General features: G+C 35.0%; 1 protein-coding gene across 6 annotated transcripts in view; it reads right to left on the reverse strand.

Annotated features, from left to right (window-relative positions):
- Ralyl (RALY RNA binding protein like) overlaps positions 1-18,931 on the reverse strand; it is a 682,097-nt gene that overhangs the window by 640,967 nt on the left and 22,199 nt on the right. The window lies entirely within an intron of this gene.

Consider the following 18,931-nt stretch of genomic DNA (forward strand, 5'->3'; position numbering starts at 1 on the left):
AGGTGCTAGCAGTAAGCAAGGTGAGCGTACACAGTTCTCACATAAGGATGGAAGTTGGCCAAGGAAGAGTTATTTCAATAGAATATTTAAGATTAATCAGAAAGTGTGATAATATATCTAAGACACATGTAAGTACATTTTAAACACTGAGAGTTGCTTTTCATATTATTTACAGAAACCATCAGAATCTCTTAAATATTAGATTTCAAGATACAGAAATACTGATTTTTCTACTTCATTTGTTTGCTGTTGTCTTTATTCAAATTAAATGGATATCTGGCTCCATAATTTTTCATAACATTATAAAATGAATAACTTTATGTTCACAGATCTCATAAAAAATTTAATTAATTTATTCAACAAAATATGTTTCCTTAATTAAATCAGATACCACAAAAATTATGTAAAATCAAGCTAGCAACATTGCTCAGTGGATAAATCCTGGCGACTTGAGTTTGCTCCCCAGAATCCACAAGAAGAGAAACTTGGCTCCTAAAAATTATTTTCTGACTTCCACCTGCATACAGGGCCATGTGAGAGCTTTCACAACACACACACACACGCGCAAACAGGCACACATAAAAACATACACATGCACATACGCACACACGCAAAGACACATACTTACACACTCGCATACACATACACACACTCTCATGCACGCACCCCCCCTACAAACACACACACATACAAACACACACACACATACACACAAGGATACACACACTCACACACACACATGCATACACAGACATGCACACACATCCATACACATACACAAACACATATGCACACACAAACACACACACACACTTAAAAATTATTCAGAAAAATATGTAATATAAATGATTCCATTAAATTATTTAGTACCAGAAATTTGAGTGATTTTCTGCTATTAGGTGTCCTGCTCTCATTAATAGTGCTTAAAAATAAATCCTATGATCTATGGATTATATAGTCTTATTTAAATGTAAATAATTTCTTTCTTATTTACATCTAAGCCACTTCAAAAATAATTTGTAATATATTCCTAATAAAATGATGTGTACAGGTTGTTCAGTAACATTTTATTTCATTGGCATTTTACTTATGTTTTCAGGCTTTATTTCTGCAAATAGAATTATATAATCAGATTTCGTTATCATGGAAAGAGTGTCACAGCAAGTCAGGATCTCCCAGCACTATCCAACAGTCTGAAGTGTGCTCAGCTTCTGATGTCATGTGGCTTTTCCGTAAGATAGTAATGCTGAACAGTATATATTTTTCCCCTAGATTTACATATTGTGAGTTAATCCCTAGACCCCAGTGTTGATAAGTGATGCTTAGTGACAGGTGCTGATATCCCACCTGACAGAAAATGGCTAAAGGGCCACATTTTACCGTTGTAGTAAGGGGTGCAGTGGTGGCTTTTCCTTTTCTCTGCTGTTTATTCACTCCCCAGACTTAACCTTCTTTTAGTTCTTCTGACTTCCTTCCTGTGAAGGTTCAACAAAGTGTTCAGAAGACAGTTACTAGAGATTTGATTTGGTTCTTCTTAGACTCCAAAGCTAATTTTATGCTTAAAAGTTAACCAGTCTCAGCTATTCTGTTATAGAATCAAAAACAGGAAGAAAGTAGGAAATATTCACAATTATTTGCATAAAACTTCCCTGTTGTTCCCTTTGGGGTCCATTTTTGCTCTTGACTCTAAAGTCCTTCATTATTCACCAGCTTCTCGGAATTTAAACTTGAGTCACCTTAACATTTAGTAAGAGATATGAGCAAGTACATAAATAGTTCTGATAGGAATGTGAAAATGGGGTTGCAGGTTAATATAGACTGTTCTTACAGTTAATGACCCTTGAGACTCCAAATGGAATGTTAACATTCTGAAACAAATAGTTCCAAATTCTGTCCAAGTTGAAGCATGAGAACTAGTTACTGTTCCTATTCTGTGCTTCTTTCCTGATATAGATGTTCTTTGTCTTTTTTTGTGCCTGCTCATGTTCAAATCCTGCCCACTCTATGTCTTTTGTGCAGGCTTCCTAATGTTTCTTCCAAGGACCCAAAGCCATTTCTATACACTTTTGTTGTAACTTATAGAAGCATTTCCTTTTCAATAACAGAGACTGTGTGGATCTATGTGTCCATCAAATAAATTGAAAATATATATTTTTTGGTATATTCTGCCCCTTGAATGGTTGACATTGAATGGCTAGTCAGCTATGTAAATTTATGATTTCCAGCCTGAGTCTGAAATAATGAAACACTGAATGAATTGCTTATGTGAGATATCAGAAAGAACAGGGAACTATGATGATGTTGGAGGTTCTTATAGTTTCATGGTGTGTGTGTGTGTGTGTGTGTATACTCTAGAGCAGTATGCAGATCTATCAAAAGTTCTCATTTAGTAAAGAATATAAAATTCTGTATCTCATGAGACAAGCATGGATCAGTTCCTCTACATAGCAATCTAGAAATTTTTCTTTCACATATTGATAATTTTACTTGGGTTGAAATGGTAGGGATTCTTTGGGGCTAGTTTTACTCTCTGGGTGAATTTACTCTCAAGACTCTAGAACTGACTCATTCCCATATAATGGAGTCATGGTCTGCAGAGCGATCCATAGCTCCCATGACGCTAAGTTTTTATGTGAGCTCTTACACACTGGAAAGTCTACCTCCCCAGCTTAGGTACGATAACTTGGCTGACTGTTGCCATTCTGCTTCATACCTCCCATTTCCACATATCAGGCTACTTTCTCTGAGTAAAACATTATTTATCATATCATATGTTTCTTTTAATAAATTATGCTCATCCTTTGTATTTCAGTTTGACTGATGTCTTAGGACAAAGTCACTTAACTGAAAATTCAACAACAGGGGAGTACAGCATCAGTCCCTCCCTGATTGCTGGATATTCAACATCTTGAAGCCCTTGAACTCTGCTTACTGAGGTTAACTGTCTATACATAATAATTTTTCTACCACATTGTCCATGTACTGGGGCACCTTTTAAATTGTCCTGAACAACATATAACAACATGGCACTAACATTTCAGGAACAAACTAGTTGCATATGTGATAGAAATAATGTAAAAATAAGAGGAAAGTGCTTCCTAAGCCATCATTACAAGAATGAAGCTGATTTTGAAGGTTTGATTTATGGCACCTAGTGATCCATAACAACTGTAATTGTAATTAATTGTTATAAACTTCATGTAAATCTATTACAATATACTCATGAGAATTAGTTGAGTAGGGAAATGCCATCACATAATGCTATTCAGATAGTACTAAAAAAACCTGGCAGATAAAATGCTATGAAATAAAATCATTAAAATAAAAATTATTATGGAAGAGGATCCCATAACCTCTGTTTGAAAATGTTGCTTGATCATAATATATTTTGGTAATAACTAAAAGAAAAAGTCTGTTAAATTGTACTGAATGAAGCTATCTACATGATTGAGTTAGCAAGAATTATTCAGAAAGTTTTAATTTGTTCTTTATCCTAGGCTATCGTCAACCATTTTCTATTGATTTGTTAAGTGTTGCAATTACAGGTTTGTACCATTGTGTTCAGTTTTATGCTATTCTGGAGACATACTACAAGATTTTGCAAATGCTAGGAAAACTATTCACCAACTGAGCTACATTCTCATCACTACACAAGATGTAGAGTGAAAATACCAATGCTTAAATGAAGAGTCTTGTATCAAATTCCACTTTTTGATAACTGACACAAAAGAATAATGTGAAGGTGCACAAACATATGTAGTCTCACCTGTGTGGACAGATGCACATGCCTATGTTTGCGCATGTGAGACAGCCCAAATTTATGACCAATGTTGCTATGTAAATGTGAAATGCTTCTTACCCCTAAAACACGGTGACCATTTGAGCTAAATAAATCAGGAATACTTCCTGAATAGTTTTAATTCAAAGCAACATCATATTTCAGATGCATGTTCATAGCAATCACCCATCTACTACATTAGTTAGACTTCTTAAACACCTGCTTTTTACTTCTTTTCAGGTTGTAGTTATGATTTTGAATGTCCCCAAAGGTCCATTAAAGTTTGGTTCTAAAGGGAGGACCTGAGCAGAGGTAAGGTGTAATGAAGTGTGAGGCTCAGAGGGAGGAATATAGGTCACTGTGTCCCTGGTTTGGGGAAGGAGGTGGACAACCATACTTGGCTCCTTTATTTTTCTTATTCAGTTCTTTGTGCACAAATCATGATGTATTACTGCCTTCCTGTGGTCTTGAAGTCAAAGGAACTACAGACCACAAACTGAAGCCTACAAGTTTTTGAGCCAAGATGGATATTTCACTTTTTCTCATGTATTATAGAAATGGAAAACTGATCACAGCAGTCATTCATTTCTTCAAAATTATATTTGTATGTGCTTGTGTCAGACACAGCACTGAACGATCACAATACAGTGGAAAAGAGGGGGCATGGTCTCTGCCCTCATTGACTTTCCACTCCACATAAACAAACCGTGAGCAGCCAGGAAAACAAATACGTACATTCTAGACAGTTATGTGATATCAAAAAAAACAAAAAACAGAAATGGGAGAAGATGAAGGTAGAGATTAAGATTTTATATATAATATTATATGATATAATATTTTAGTAAAATATAACATAATATTTTACTATATTATATATTTTAATATATAATAAAGTCAGTATCATTAAAGTTAAGAAGAAATGTGTTGTATCTAGAGTAAAAGATATGTCATATTTTCAGAAAAAAGTAGACACATACAGAGAGAAAAGGGGGAAGGGGCAGCAAGTACTAATATTCTGCACAGAAATGAAGTGACTTTTATGCATCAAAATCTCTGTTGAAGAGATAGAAACACCATGAGGCAGCATGTTGAGGCTGGAGCAATGGGCTGAAGTCAAACCACGCTGGGCCTTTTAAGCCACTGAAAAGATTTGGATTTCATTCTAAATATAAAGGAAAGCTGCTAAAGGATTAAGTCAACTGGTGACATGATCTGATTTGCATTTTTAAAAGATCATCACTAACCGCTATGTAGAAAAAGGATTAGACAGTGTAAATAAGGAAGTCAGGCTAAGAGGCTCTTGCAACAAATATTGGGGCAGAACTGTTATAAGTGCTTTGAACAGACTGTAAAAGTGATGAAAAATTAATGGGAAAATTAATTTCATAATCTGTAGGAGAGCCATTAATACATCCTCCTAATGGGAAGTAAAGGAAGGGTGGCTTCTTTCTAGTTTAAACTGTGTAGATGGTGCTGTCATCAGTAGCATCACGAGTCAATGTTTCTCAATTTTCCTTTAGCTTTGAGTTCTTCTATTTTGTTGACCCATGTGGGGCTGTGGAAGACATCCTGGGGTGTTTGCCCACACCCCCAGAACCCAGAGACCTAACATACAGTCTCCCTTCCATTTAACCTGCATGGTGGGTCACGTAAGGTAGAGGGCATGACTAACAGGCCTCTGCCTCGATATTTACATATTAATGAATTACCTAAAGGTCGGGGTGTAGATAACTAAATTTTCATCTCCCTAACTCCTCCTTTTTCCTCCACTCCCAATATAAAGAAGCCCCTCCTGGCATTTTGTGGGAGAGCACTTATTCCAGATACAACTATTATGGCCAATAAAACTTCCATGTCTTCAATTCCACATGTCTCCTGGAACTTTGGACTCTCTTGTGTAAGTGGGAAACTCACGCTGCAGGAAAGCCCTTCCTTGTGCTCCCTGCTCCAGCTGTCCACGGGGCTCCCAATCAGAAGCGGTCCGTGCACACGTGCCCTCGTGGGCTACCTCTGTCCCTATCCCGGGACCCTGTTGTCGCCGCCCTTCACCCGCGGTTCGCTGGCGGTCTGCGCTGCCAAGCCTTGCAGCTGGCTAGATCAAACCATCAACTGGGACCCCACACCCCCACTGCTGTAGCACGCAGGAGGCCTGAGCCAGGGCTCTGAGGACTACCTCAGCCGTGACCACGGTGTGCGGGCGCAACTTGCCCCACGTAGCGCGAGTTTTAAACCACAGACCCAAAACCAGAAAATTATTTTGTTGCTATTTCATATCGGTAATTTTGCTATTGTTATTACTTTTAATTAAATATTTGATATGTAGAATGAATTACAGAATTAATAGGTTGTTTATATAAGAAGAATAAACATGTCATCATGTTTTCATTAAATAGTTAATAATTCAATTAATTTACATGGGTGCCTTTACTTATATTTTAATAAAATTTTACCATATCTGTTGTAAGTATAATAATTTACCTCTCCATTACACTAACACTTCATAATTTTGGAAATTTATTTTAGAAATAAGCAATATTTCTAATAAATTCCATGCACACACACATATACACACACATATTACTTAAGAAAAGTAATGATGAGGTTAATGCTTGTCTTATCACACAGATAAATAAGCTGTGTTCACTTGACTGAAAAAAACAATTTAAAATAGTCATGTAGACCTGATAATAAATATAGTTATTCAAATATAGGTACTAAAAGTCATGTATGGAACATAACAAACAACAGACTTTAAATTCAACTGCATCTCAGTGTTACATTTCCCAGGATTCCTGCATTCTGTAGATCTAAAATCACCATAGGTGTTTCTCCTTCAAGTTTAGATTTCTCTTTCTGTTCTTACAAGATGGAGAAGAGAAGCAGCTACATCCTTCAGACATCTGACAATAATATTTCAGATATGCTAATTATTGATCCCAAGAACATTTTACACACAGCACCTTAATTCTTTAAACATTCTCTTTGGGACATTTTTGTTTTTATTACATTTCATGTTGAAAAAATACAGGTTTAGAAAAGAGAAGTAATTTGTGTAGGTTCTCACAACTGGCAATCAATAGACCAAGTCAGGGTTCAAGATTTCCCAAGAGTTCACACAATTAAGAGGCACATATGCTTGCTTCATCTTCATCAAAGGCTGTCCCTGTCTCCTCCATTTCTTAGAAGAACTGAATGCCAGCTGTTTGTCTCTTTTATGACCATGAAAATAATACTTATATGGGGTGCCCATCCTACTTGTGTGAACAATTTATATAGAGTATTTTCTATTTCCCTATAAGATTAACTTATTTTTTTAATGTTGTTTATATTGATGACAAAATCTCCCAGTGGAATTAATTAACTGATACTTTCTATTGCTTTGCAATATGCAAAGTAATAAATGCCTTCCTAGATTAATAGCTGAAGCAAAACTAAGGTAGTTAATGAGTCTCAAAGCCCATTTACTGTGAGGAAATAGTGATTATTGTTCTTTTACAGTCAACCATATAATTAGAGGAAATATAAGAAAAATTATACTTTGGCTCACCTAAAATTAGTGGAAATAATATTTCTTTGAAGAGTTCAGCAAAATGTGTTTCAGTTTATGTAACATAAGTATATTGATACCAATGCTTAATTGATTTACAACTTAGAAATTGTTTATTAATACAGTATAGCATACATTAATAAAATGAATATGTTTGAAAAATAAAGTAAAAGAAACAAAAAGTAATCATAACAATAACCTATTAATCACTTATGGAAAAATACTATTTAATATTTTTGGACTCTCGTTAACAGGCTTTATTTCTTGTATAAATTAATTTTATAAAACTCAGTGTAGAAGAAACTGAAATGAGAGTCTAGTTCTTCATCTGAGTGAAATATTTTGGCATATATGCAAACTCAGATGACTTTTACATGTGTACAACACCCCTGCTTTGATGTAAAAATTAGAAAGATATTTGCAAATGTGTTTATTTTTTTGCCATTATTATTTAGCATCACTCAAAAAGAACCTAAGAGAACAAAGAGCACTATGTCAATGATTTTCAGGACTATCAATTTTTCAAGATAGAGTTGGCTATAGAATCTAGGAATTTCATGTCCTTCTAGTCATGTAAATAGAAATAGGCATAATCTCATGTATGTGTATACATATGCAGAAATGAATATGTATACAGATATGTATATGATTTTTGATCCACAGAAAAATCAAAAACTTTATACATTATATCAAGCTAATTTGTTCAAAAATATATCATTGATTATTACAAATATGGCACAATGTATTTTTTTCAAAAGAATTCTAGACTCTAGTTTGTTTAAGTATTAATAATTTATATCAAAATAAGATAAACAGACTGATGAATGAATTGTCAAATATAATTTCATACAGTGTTGAAAAGCACATGCACAAATTTGACTACCATGTTATATAAATAAAGGTTCATGAACCTTCCCAATACCATAGTCAAATCTGACTGATTTCACTGACATGATTCTTAGGCACCTTGTTATTATGTTTTAGGCCTGTTATTACTAGGTTAAATGTTGTTCCTCTTTTCTTGATGAAGCCATAGGAAGAATGTTTGATCAATCCTACATGATTAATTCATTTTGTCTATTATACCCTCTGGCTTCACTGCTTTTAAGTAGCAGTGATCTTCTGAGTCCAATAACCTTACTGAATTATTGATTTATTTTCTACTTTTCATTATTATTCTTCATTAACTTTCAGACTATTTTATTCCTTTTTATCCTCAATTATAAATTGACAAGACATGCTTCCTCTTTTATTTTCCTTAAAATAAATATGCTTCTCTTATGCTATGTTAACACACATACACACACAAACATACACAAACACACACACAGGGTCGGTTTAACTAAGATAAATCTACTATGTAGGGTGAATGAAATTAAACAAATACATTATTGCACAAATACAACCCAGAGAAATTATAAACATAATGACCTCAGCTTTTCTTGCCTGTACTTTATATATGATCACTATAATTTAACTCCAGACTTTCATCTGTCATTTCATCATCCAAAAAGATGCACTAAATTTTCCAGGTTTCAGTGTAATTTTTAAATATTGTTCTGCTATGGATAAATCATCCCATTAGTCATTCTTTGAGGGATTTTTAAAGGAAACGTGTCATTTGGTATTGTTGTTCCTCTATCACCAGCTCCTTTGTTTACTGTTCATTTATCAGAGTCACTTAGCACCACCCATCTTACTGGGCACTTTGCTACAAGTTTGCAAAAGGCTATCAGATGTCCTCAGAGCTCTGAAAATTATGCAGTGGTACAGAAGATCAATAAATCGACTGCCGAGATAAGCTTCAGTGGCTTTGCACACACATCCTGGGAGCTTAGAGGAGGGGTATTTGAATTGGACTCAGAAACATTCTCTAGAGGGAGTGAAATTCTGCTGGAATTCATACCTCTAGGACATGAAATGTCTTGTTTGATCTCAATCTGTAGCATTTACAAAAAAAGGGAGGAGTATTCCACAGTGGGGACACTGTAACTCAAAATATTTTAGGGATCTACTTATCATTTTTAACTAGATTAACTAGACTGAAAAGGAGTAATATGGTGTCGAAGACATAGCCATGCTGACTCAAGGGCACCTTTCACCTTAAGAGAATACTACTACATCTTATACTCAATGGCATTCTCAGTGTCATATATTGAATCCATTGCTCTTCAGACCGTTGCCTGGGCAGTGCTTCTTCTGGGAAAGCAAAATCAGCCTTGGTCAGTTGTCTCTAACTACAAAGTATCCTGCATCACTTATCCAGTCGTCGTCTTAGCTAAGGACTTGGACGGTGTCTTGAGTTTTCTGACTTGCCCGTAAGTCCCAAAGAATGGCTGAAACTTACTGTTCATACATTTCACATGCATAAAGTTAAATCATCTAAAATCTTTTCTAAACAGACTTCTTTCTTCCCCCAGAATATTTGTTAAAGAAAAACAAAAGACAAACAAAACAACAAAGAACCGAATATTTGAAAATTGCTAAGAGAAAATATTTTAAATGTTGTCTCTTCATTTGAAAAGTAAAAGTGGGGATTTCGGTCTGGGCCAGAGCATAGAGCAGATTCCAGGTGGCAGCTCTGTACCCAACCTCACAAAACCCAGAGGAAGAGGGCCTCCCAGGAGCTTTAACTCGGGCAGTATCTCAGATAAGGAGACAGCTACACCCACCCCAAACAGGGGGTAACTGGGACCCACTGGGACCCACTGGGACCCACTGGGACCCAGGAACTCTCTCAGCAGACCCCAGGAGTCAGCTCTGCACCCAATCTCACAGAACCCAGAGGAAACTGGGCTCCCAGGAGCTCTAACCCAAGCAGTTTCCTAGGCAAGGAGGCGGCAACACCTGACCCAAACAGGGAGTAACCAGGAAGCACTGGGACCCAGGAATTCACTCCTGGCCTAGAGCATGGGTTCCTTCCGGTCTCCACCTGAGCACTGAGCAGATCTTAGGCCTCAGCTCTAACCCCAGCAGCAAAACCCATCCCAAACAGTTCTGACATAACCTAGATAATAGGCATGACAGGCTCCAGTCAGAGACAGAGCAGATAGCACAAAGGAGATCCAGATGGCAAAAGGCAAATGCAAGAACATAAGCATCAGCAACCCAAGGTACCTGCCATCATCAGAACCTAGTTCTCCCACATTAGAAAGTCCTGAACTCCCCATATCACCAGCAAAGCAAGAACCAGATCTAAAATCACTTCTAATGATGATGATAAAGGACTTTAAGAAGGACATAAATAACACTCTCAAAGAATTTGAGGAGAACACAGGTAAACAGGTAGAAGCCCTTAAAGAGGAAACACAAAAATCCCTTAAAGAATTATAAGAAAACACAAACACACAGGTGAAGGAATTGAACAAATGGAAGTAGAAACAATAAAGAAATCACAGAGAGATACTACCCTGGAGATAGAAAACCTAAGAAAGAAATCACGAGTCATAGACACAAGCATCACCAACATAATACAAGAGATAGAAGAAAGAATCTCAGGTGCAGAAGATACCATAGAAAATATTGGCACAACTGTCAAAGAAAATGCAAAATGAAAAAAGTTCTTAACACAAAACATCCAGGAAATCCAGGACACAATGAGAAGATCAAACCTAAGGATAATAGGTATGGAAGAGAGTGAAGATTCCCAACTTAAAGAGCCAATAAATATCTTCAACAAAATTATAGAAATTATAGAAGAAAAGTGACATGATAATGACATTGATCAACAATTCCACAGTGTATATATAAAGCTCAAAAAAATGTAAAAAAACCCAAACAAACAAACAAGCAAATAAAAACCCACCAAACAGAACCAAAGCAAACCAAACCAACAACAACAACAAAATCACTTATCTTTTGGATGAGTGGTGAGAACTAGTTAATAAATGGACTATCTTAGAAGACAAAGATACCTATACTTTTGTCCAAAGCTATTTGTATTAGGCTGATTATCAAATGACATTAAAAAATTATGAAAAGCTAGGTAGTAAGAAGAAGGTTTTCCTAGGGAAAGCCTCTGTAAAATGTTTTCATAATTTTATTCTCAGCTGTATTTGAGACTTCTCAATACATAGGGACCACAGCTGGAAAAATTCTTAACAATAGAAATAAATATGAATAAATATAAAATGTCTCATGGTCCTAAATTTGACTCATTACTTTCCTTTCAGCATGTGAACACTAAGTTATTTCCAACACATATTAGTCTGAGACTTGCTTACAAAACGATCTGCTTACAAAAGAAACTTTAGTATGTATTTCTTACATGCTGTTACATGAATTTTGTTTAGGAAATTGTAATTTTGTTCCTAATTAAAAAAAATACCATTTAATGCTTTAACTGTTTCAAAGAGTAAAGTTATAAATTGAAATTCAATCTGTGATTGCCTGGTAGGATTATTTATGGAGAAATAAAGCACTCTAAATGGTTGGCAGTTCTGAAAGCTAATCTATTGAGGGTAAGATCTGCATCACAATGCCACAGAAGGCTGAGCTATCCTCACTGGCCTTTATTTAAGAGTACCAAGACAGTGAAGCCACTGTTTTTTAGAGCAGAGGGTAACAGGTTGTAGCAGCATTGTAGGTGTGATATCTTAATCCCAAGGAATCAAGAAACAGAAACCATGGATCCACAGACCATGCTTGTCTGTGCAGCCTTGTCTACTGATGGCTTAGAGTACATGGTGGGATGTGAAAGATTATAGGTTAAATGTTGCCACCATATCATTTTCTCTAGGGTCTCAAGCATCCAAGAATTTTGGTTCTTGAAGAAAGTCATGGAAGCCCTGCTCATGGTACTAAGGGGCAACTACTAAGCCTGTGATCACCGAGCCGAGAAAACAACAAAAAAAAGCATGCAGTATAAATAGAAAGCTCAAAATGATATGGTGTACTGAGTATTTTCTTTTGAAGACTACTTTTAGCTAGTAAATCCTGAAATTACATTTTTATACAAGTAATCCACCAAAGAATTTTTCTAAGAAATTAGTATAATGATGAGAAGAAAGCTCTAAATTTTATATTATGTCTTTTTAAATATTTTATTACTGTCATCTGTCCTGTGCATTCCTTATATCTTTAAAAGGAATATATATGCACACATTCATACACACACACATATATACTCACACAACCGTATGCAAACACTCACATGAACATACATTTGTATATTATTACTGTTTAATAATTTTATTAATCATTGGGTTTTATGTGTGTATTTTGAGTACAAATTAATGTGGGTTCAAATTAATGTGGCCCCGGCCACATTATTAACTCAACGTTAATAAGGAGTCAACAAAATGTAGTAGAAAAAAAAAGGCATGGGTTATAGACAAAATAATGAGAATGTATGTTGTCAAAGACATAGTGTAAGAAACAGACAAGTTTTAAATTGAACGATGCTGGCCTTACGTATTACCCTTGGAGATACTTGCCACATAAGGTCGTTGGCATTGTTCAGAACAATAAATTTTAAGGTACAAAGATGTTTTATTTTTATAAAAACAGAAAAAAAGTGTAGTTTAGTGCTGAGAACTGTCCAGATAAATGTTTATTATTCAAATGTTAATGCCAGCTTTTGCATTTTTGCCTGTCAAAATTAAAGATATGACATATCCTCACATATTACAATTTTCTAGCCAGGTTGACAATACTAAAACACACATCATATTTTCCTTGTGGTTTGGAACTGTCTGGATTAGGATTCAAACAAATCAGTACTTTGGATTCTCTACTTGTAGACTGATAAAAATAAAAACTGCTAGAATAATAAAATAAAGCACGACACAAAAAGGCACACCAAAATATACAGCAGAACTGGGCAGTACAGAGTCCTCTGTGCTAAAGATATTCTTAAAGAGTCATTCTCATTCCCCTGATCCCCAGGGACCTCACACAAACATTAATGGGATGACTATTTTAGTAGTTCCAGTACAAGCGGTAGGATATAAAATCTAATAAAAATGCCTAAAGTACTTCTTATCACTTAGGTGCACCAGGCAGTGCTCCACCACTGAGCTCCATTCCCAGACCCAATCCACATATCCAGTGCTGTAAATACTATCACCATAGTAAAATAATATAAAATTACTTTTTACTCAGCTTCAAATTAGTATCTCATATTTTCCAAATATTTAGAAAAATAAAGATTTGGGGGTAAATATTTTAATAATCCATAATAGAGGTATATGTAAATATATTTTACATATTTAATGTTCATAAATTTATAGAACATAAGACACATTCCATCCATCTGTATAAGTCCATCCAAATGCCATAAGTCAAGTTAGTGCATAAAGCAGAGCTGTGTTTCTATCATTTTAAATATAAAATTGCAAATTCTGTATGCATTACTGATCAATTTTCATTATTCAGACTGGATTTGCATGAGTCCTATTTATCTTATTTTGTATTTCCAACCTAAGAATAAGAACAGTTCTATGACCTAATTTGACATATTCTGTAAGTAACTAGCCAGCAGTACTATGTACAGGTTGCAGCAATTGATAATAACAGACCAGAGGCCCAGCAAAAGAAATTGACTAATGATAAAATAAATCACAATATTAATGATGTAGAAATAGAACAGGGACATACGTAATGATTTTTTATAAAATCTTATTGAACATTTTTCTTTATTCACCTCTCAATAATATTAAAGTAAAATTCATACTTTATTCATTAAAATTATTTTTATAATAATAAGATATATGAGCAGTCGTGTTGCAGATAACTATTTTAAGTAACTTCCCTCATATATGTCAGATTTGAGCATTTGAATATATCCTCAGGACAAAATCCAATTACTGGAAAATACATAAAACTCATTTTGAAGCATTTTACTGTGTGTGGATGAGAGGCAGAGAGGAAGAGAGTACATGCCCTTACATAGAAGTTTGACCACTGAGACTAGAAGATGTCATTAAATCCCCAAGAACGGGAGTCACTGGTGAGTGTGAACTACCTGATTATGGTGCTGGGAACTGAACTCTGGTCCTCTGCAAGAGTGGTATGTGCTCTAAGTACCTGAACCACCTTTCCAGCATGTGGAGATTTTTATTTTTAATGACAATGTCGTTTCAGTGAAGTTGGGTTTGTAGACTGTTCTGTAGAGCATGCACTACACCCCGAGCTGAAAACTAGCTCTAAACAAACAAACGAGCAAACAAACAAACTCAAGTAAATGGTTTCTTTAAAATGATAAATGTATTTATAAAACTTTATGTTTTAACACATTTTTCATATACACACCACACACAAAAAATCACTCTTACACAATTTCATTTTGAGGGAAAAAAATCGTGCACTTACTTCAAATACAGAAAATCAATTTAAAATGAGGATATTTTACATGAAATCTGATGAATATTTTCAAAACAATTTTTAAAAATTACTCTAGGCAAAATGATTTGTATGCTGTGTAACATTAACCCTTATGTTATACAAATGCTGATTTCCCTGTTCCCATATCTTGTTTCAATACAGACATGGCATTGTAATGCTTATATCAAGAATCCCCTATCTCAAGCGTGTGTGAAAATTCTTACCATCTATTCTCTGCCTTGTCAATAACACTGATCACCCAGTGGCTGGACAGAATAAAGGATGGGAAGTCTACACGCTAGAGGAAGGGGGTGAGGGAGTTTCAGATCAGCTAGGAGGATGGAAGATTTGAAACCATGAAGTACTTGACATGGGTCTGGAGAGCGATCATGGATACACAACTGAAGCCCAAAGATCCAGATCAATAACAATAAGCAAGTACATGGGATGGAACTGGGAGGTTGCCAGAGTAGCATAGGAGGTTAAGGTGCATCATTTAATAGCTCAACTATTCACATGAAGTTTAAAATAAATTTTGATTTCTCTATGTGGTTACTGGGGACAAGCATAAGGTAAGGAAATACAGCCTCTGGATTACTTCACTGCTTATATTTATATTAAAGATAACTTATTGACAAAGTACCTGTTTGCTATTTTCAAAATACTGTGTTTTTATCCAAGAGATTAGATATTTTTCTAATGAGAGTAACTTGGAAAGAGAAACTTGGTAATTCCTGTTTCTCACAACACCTTTGAAAAGCCTTTGGATGTTGGCTTTGTTGTTGTTGTTTTGTTTTGTTTTGTTTTGTTTAAAATCTGTATGTAAATAAGGAGCATTGGCTTATACTTACTACTAATGAAATCTTTCTATTAGGTATCTGCAGCTCTCATAAACTTTTTATGACAGAAACTGATTGTTTATGACAATAAAGCTATTGTCAAATAATGCAAAGGTAACTGTGGAAAACCTGAATAAGAGTTACTGACTTCTTAAGTTCATATTCATGGATTCTGAGTACTTAGAGAATTACTGAGAACAGGAGTCCTGATTATATAGGGTGACTCCTGTCTGTACAATGATCACAGTCACTTTATCTAGCCTGTGCCTCTGTAACCTCAGTAACTGCCCCAGCAGCTGTTACAAAATCACCATTTCCTGAATCATGACTAAAACTATTTACCAGAACCAGGATGATGTAACTAAATTTACAACCTCATAGATAATTTTTTTCTTGGCTGAAATCCCAGATTTATTGTGTGGTGTTTATTTTACTAATTATTACATGTTTTGTTGTTGTTGTTTGGTTGCTTGTTTTTGCTTTTTAATCAGAAGTATAAAAAACATACTGATCTAGAAAACATAGTAGAGTTATGATTTTTCAACTATTGGGAACAGTTTTGAAAATATAAAGCACAAAAAATAAATGATAACACTGTCATCTTCAACAAAATGGAGTAATTCATATTATAATAATACCTGAGATGTAATATAAAACAATAGAATTTCAATTTATTTGTCAGAATATACTATGTGATTGATAGAAAATATTAGTTATACTAAGTGTACATTGAGAATTATTGACTATTGTGCTGTAAACCCTTGGGTAGATAAATCTGTTCCTTTTACTCGCCATAGAATCTCCTTTCACACAAGCCTTTAAAGGACACCATTCCCAGGGCTAAGGTTAACACATAAAAGGAGACAGCCCAGGTTGGTACCTTGGATTTTCTACTGTATACCTGAGGTCTTAATTCTTTATGCCTCAGTTTCCTCATTGGTTATTGATAAACCAAGGGTTCCATAATACAAGCAGTGTACTTGTGTACTGTTAGGCAGTAGATAAATACTAATGTTTTATTACATTATTAATATTATTACACAGCCCACAGATGCTCCCCTTGGGAAGATTTCACTTCTTTCCTTTTCTACAATCCTTAATATATTTCCCTGCCATTATGATTGAGTACAAACATTTATGCACAGTCATATCAAATCATAACATATCGTGGTGTCAGCCAACAAGGCACTTCCTGAATTTCATGGAGCTCATTGCCATTCATCAGTGTATAATTTTGAATCAAGGTACAGACAGTTAGTGGATTAACCCAGAAACCATCATCAAACATGAAACAGAGAGTTGCTTATTGCTTAGAGTGGGGAAACGATGCATGTTAATCATTGACATTGTAATCTAATCACCAAATGATAAAAAACACAAGGGAAGGAGGCAAAATGGAAGGGTTGGATGTAATTACATTACTATTCAGCAGCTTCAGGGAGAAGACAGGCAAGTTTCTGTAGTCATTTATATAACCAAACACTCAATAGAACATTCTAGGACCTTGTCCAAGTTGTGACTGGAAAGCTAGTAGCTCTGTGTTTCAAATCAAGGACAGTTGTTACAGAATTAACTCAGTGGCTTTCAGAGCTCTAATTGGGACTCGAATTTCTATGAACTTAAGGTAACAGTCACTCTGAAGCATAAGTTATTATGGTGATAATATGCAAGACATAGGTCAGTAAGCCAGACACATTTTCAAATTTCTTCTCTGCTATTGGCTAAATGACCCGAGTAAATGACCTCTTGTTTTCTGTTCCATTATATATAAAAAAAACAGGAATCATAAGACTGTCACCTTTCTGAGATTTTCTATGTAGAGTAAGAGATGACACGAACATATCTGGTATTTGGTAATTAGAGTTATTTTTACATTGGTAATCATGAAATGCTTAAAAATAAAGAAGAAACTAATAATCAAACATTGTACAAAACTACACTATCACTCTGGATATTTGAATAAATAATGTGGGGATTACATCAGTGGAGAGCACTCACTGGGTACATAAACCAGGTATTGTGATAAATGAACAATTAACACATATTGCCTTCTATTCCAAGAATGAATGTCAAATGCAATATGAAATACAAAACTGCTAACTTTCAGTGGCTTGTGGCCTTACGGTATATTTTGTTACTGAACAAAGCAAAAAATAGTGTGTACAGTCTTTCTACAATTTTCTACACTGGTAAATGAAATGATCCAGAAGAATGGTTGACACAGGCTTTATTTCTACTTGGACTATTGAGTATGTGTTTGCAGATATACCTTTTACAGCAAGTAGCTTTCTTATTTTTTTACTGGAAGCCAGGGACATGTGATTTTGTAAATGAACCTCTAACAGAAGATGAAAGCAGAAAATGCTGGGCGAGTGCTGCTGCACGCTACAGTGATGTAACAGCACGGTTGAGAGAGCATGGGTGAGGGTAGGTGAATCTAAATCTGCTTAACAATCACAAGAGGTTCAGTCCTAACAACAAAAGAAAAGTTAAAATTCAATTTGGGGAAACCTAATCATATTTGTGTGAAAGTATAAAATCCAATGTGAAGTGCCACCATTTCTATCCTGAATGGGAACTCTAATATTTTAGAAGTTCACAGTTTTGGTCATGATCAATTTTGTTATGGTGAGTTATAATTTAAATGTTTATTGTAATAAAGTTAAAAATATTTTAAATATTAAATATAGGGTCTTAAAAATGTACAATGTATTAATACAAAAAAATTATTTAAAAAACCTTAAATATCTGGAAATGTAATTAAGAAAACACACAGTAATACATATAAACAAGTATAGATTTATTATTATACAATTCTAAGGCTAAAATAAATGAGATTTACTTGAAAAATATCAGAGTATTTATCCTGACATATATACCACCAGTCCAGCGTTATTGACTTTAGAGATATAGTCACTCTATGGTGACAATCACCTATCATATTGAGTAACCAGCTTTGCCTATGTGTGTTTCACATATGAGACAAGCATCTGCATTAATCTGTACAATGACTATATTTGTTGCCAACTAATGAGGAGTAAGAGAAGATGTCAGGTTTAAAGTAACAATAACATTGTCCAAGAAATGACAGCTGTTGTTCATTTGTAATCGTTTTACTAGAATATACACATGTATAGCTGATGTGGAGAACAAAAAGAACACTGCACAATGTTAACTCCACTGCACAGTGCTAACTCCACTGCACAATGCTAACTCCACTGCACAATGTTAACTCCACTGCACAGTGCTAACTCCACTGCACAATGCTAACTCCACTGCACAGTGCTAACTCCACTGCACAGTGCTAACTCCACTGCACAGTGCTAACACCACTGCACAATGTTAACTCCACTGCACAGTGTTAACTCCACTGCACAGTGCTAACTCCACTGCACAATGTTAACTCCACTGCACAGTGCTAACTCCACTGCACAGTGCTAACTC

Source organism: Grammomys surdaster, unplaced genomic scaffold (genome assembly GCF_004785775.1).
Source record: "Grammomys surdaster isolate TR1022 unplaced genomic scaffold, NIH_TR_1.0 63, whole genome shotgun sequence".
NCBI classification, from domain to species: domain Eukaryota; kingdom Metazoa; phylum Chordata; class Mammalia; order Rodentia; family Muridae; genus Grammomys; species Grammomys surdaster.